At 41.3% G+C, this 3,499-nt stretch overlaps 1 long non-coding RNA gene across 1 annotated transcript; it reads left to right on the forward strand.

Moving 5' to 3' along the window:
- Positions 1–1,005: 1,005 nt before the first annotated feature.
- Positions 1,006–3,002, forward strand: LOC135098014 (uncharacterized). Its single transcript, XR_010266431.1, has 4 exons — positions 1,006–1,476; positions 1,857–1,968; positions 2,321–2,449; positions 2,938–3,002. It is a non-coding gene; the product is annotated as an uncharacterized LOC135098014 (long non-coding RNA).
- The last annotated feature ends 497 nt before the right edge of the window (positions 3,003–3,499 follow it).

The following is a 3,499-nucleotide window of genomic DNA, read 5'->3' on the forward strand; positions in this document are numbered from 1 at the left end:
AGTACACTCTGGGCTATATTAAGAGAAGCATTAAGGACTTTGTACATAGTAGCATTAGTGATCAGTTGTACATAGTAGCATTAGTGATCAGTTGTACATAGTAGCATTAGTGATCAGTTGTACATAGTAGCATTAGTGATCAGTTGTACATAGTAGCATTAGTGATCAGTTGTACATAGTAGCATTAGTGATCAGTTGTACATAGTAGCATTAGTGATCAGTTGTACATAGTAGCATTAGTGATCAGTTGGAGCTTTGTTTCCATAGGCAGTAGTCTTCTCTATGTACGTGTCTCCCAGAGCTGCGCTTACACCTATGGGAGACACACTGCATCACACGACAGGGTGGCAATGAGGCTCAAATTAGGCTATAAATACTTTTGGAAAGTCAGTGCTTCTCCTGGCGTGTGCTGTGTGCTGTGTGCTGCACCAAGGGGACACACTCTGCGTCATTATGTCACGGAATGTCCTCTCATTGGTAAATTAAGGCTGCGAGGTCAACATGACTTGTATAGCCTCATTGACCATTTCATAGACTCAGCCACTCTCAGGGAAATACTCAATGAATATCCTACGTTTGGTCCCAGACTGTAGGATATTTTTACAATAAGGTGTACAATATCTGTATTTATTTATTTAATTATATTTTTGTAGTGTATACTATCTATTTTTATATTTTTGATACTTTACCTTTACCTCTGGAGCCTTTGGGAAGCAGGAGTGTTTCACAGTACTCCGCACCTCTCCCCCATCTGTCTCTCTCTCTCTCTCTCTCTCTCTCTCTCTCTCTCTCTCTCTCTCTCTCTCTCTCTCTCTCTCTCTCGGAAAAAAAAGTGGTATTAGATTATCGCACGAGGAGGAGGAAAAAAGAGAAGAAAATAAACACAAAGAAGCAATAAACCAAAAAGGAAAACAAGGCCAGCATCTTTCCTTCTTTAATTTGAATTTCTTTACTTCGTAATTTTCTTATCTGGCGCAGTCCTTATATATGCATTAATTTCACTAGTACAACATTAATGAAGAGGAGGAGGAGGGGGAACAATCATATGCATTTCATAGCTAGAACCTTAACTTTCCTTCCTCCTCTCTTTTCTTATTTAATAATTCTTTTCACTAATAAGGAGAAGGAGCAGATAAACATGAAAGTAGGAAGAATAATGGCGTTCGGTAATAAGGAGAGTCTGCTTCCTCCCCTCTTTCTTCACATTTCATTCCTCCTTTCCTTATTTGATAATTTCCTTTGCTAACGCAGAAGGAAAAGGAGGAGAAGGAGTTAAACATGAAAAAAGAAGAAAAAAGAGGCGTGTGTTTTGTCCTTTCTTTCTTTACTTCATTCTTTCCTCCCCTGCCTGGCGCCTCTCTCTCTCTCTTATAGGTGCGGGCGGTGCTGCCTGTGGAGGAGGGCGCAGCTGTGTACCACTGTGAGGCGCAGCTGGACGGCAGAACCATTGTGACTCACTGCTTGGAGAAGAACAAGGTATTAGGCTTATCCCCTATGCTATTTTTAGTGTTTTTTAATAATATTTAACATGCTATCATTTTTTTTTATATCAATATATCAACCTGCCATTTTTGCTGCTTTGAACGTTTTGCAGCGGCGCCTGTGCTAAATGTGTGTGTGCCTTATTTCCTCCTATTTTTTTTTAACATTGAGACTTTTTTTTTTTATATCTAACGAAGGCAAAGTGTTTACCATTAGCGTATATATGAGTAGATTCACAAGAAAATAATTATAAACTGGGTAGGTACTTGACATTGCCCACAGGGAGAGACTGCCACGTGTAGGCCTGACAGCTTCCACCACTAACTCATTTTCCTGCTGTAAGCCCTACACACTGGTTCCCTTTCCTCACACAGGCAGAGAAGGTGTACAAGGAGGCTTTGAAAGAGGGGAAGACTGCCCTCATGACACGAGAAGACCCTGACTCAAGCGACATTCTCACGCTTAACCTCGGCAACTTTCCTGCGGGTTCGTGGTTGTGGTGGTGGTTGTGGTTGTGGTGGTGGTGGTGGTGGTGGTGTGTGTGTGTGTGTGTGTGTGTGTGTGTGTGTGTGTGTGTGTGTGTGTTTGAGAGAGAGAAAGAGAGAGGTTACTGTCACCCGTACCTCTCCTTGCCTCACCCTTACCTCACCCTGTCTACAGAAATATCTAAAAACATTGTAGGTATGAGGAAAATAGCATTATAAAGGTTGCTGCCAACCTACCTCAGCCTTCCTCACCTTGCTCCACCCATACCTTAGCTTCCTCACCCTACCTTATGCTGCCTCGCCCTGACCCACCCATACCTCACCCTCTCTCACCCCGCCCGCTTCTGCTGCAGGAACGAGGGCCAAGGTCACCCTTCGTCTGGTGATGGAGTTGAGGGTTGAGACAGACGGCATCATCAGCTTTGTTTTGCCCACAGTACTCAACCCGCGCTACACCCCTGCTGACCACCCTCGCAGGCAAGGTAGGTCAGCTGAGGTCACAGGTCGTGTCAGCTCAAGGGAGTGTGTGGTGGGTTTGAAATGCACTAAAACACTTGTAGTTGTTATTGATTGTTATATTCCAGATTATACCAGATTGGTTTGGGGCGAGGAGAATTCGCTGAAACGCTTAGAATGCATTCACTTTTTATTTTTCTATTACCTACACTACCAAAACACATGTAATTGTTATTTTCCATTACCTAAAGCTTCAAAACATGTAATTGTTATTTTTCTATGATTTACCTCAACAAAACACATGTAATTGTTATTTTCCATTACCTAAAGCTTCAAAACATGTAATTGTTACTTTTCTATTACTTACCTCAACAAAACACATGTAATTGTTATTTTCCATTACCTAAAGCTTCGAAACACATGTACAGTGGAACCTTGGTTTTTTAACTTAATTCGTCTATGAAAGCTGTTCTAACTCGGAAATGTTCAGAAATCAAAACTATTTTCCCCACAGGAATCAAAGTAAAAATGGATTAATCCGTTCCCGCACACCGTCGCAGCAGCTCAGGACAAGGCCTGGATTTTTTTTTTACCCGGTCCACTTTTTTTGGGGGGGGATTTATTGTTTTTATTTATTTATTTATTTTTATTCTTCATATTCATATGTAAATCAGTTTAAATAAGAAATTAAAAAATAATGTAGAGTGAAAGAAAAGGTGTGAAGTGTTTTCTTTTTTTCATGTAGGAGGGGCACCGGTAAAGAGCAACAAAAATATAATAATTGAAAAAAAGAAAAGGCCACGCCACTGAAGTGACGTCCCCAGAGCTGAAAGCAGAAGACAAAAATTACAGGATAAGTGTTTTGAAACCTCCCTCTTGAAGGAATTCAAGTCATAGGAAGATGGAAATACAGAAGCAGGCAGGGAGTTCCAGAGTTTACCAGAGAAAGAGATGAATGATTGGGAATACTAGTTAACTCTTGCATTAGAGAGGTGGACAGAATAGGGGTGAGAGAAAGAAGAAAGTGTTGTGCAGTGAGGCCGTTGGAGGAGGAGAGGCATGCAGTTAGCAAGATC

This window comes from Scylla paramamosain, unplaced genomic scaffold (genome assembly GCF_035594125.1).
Source record: "Scylla paramamosain isolate STU-SP2022 unplaced genomic scaffold, ASM3559412v1 Contig40, whole genome shotgun sequence".
Lineage (NCBI taxonomy): Eukaryota > Metazoa > Arthropoda > Malacostraca > Decapoda > Portunidae > Scylla > Scylla paramamosain.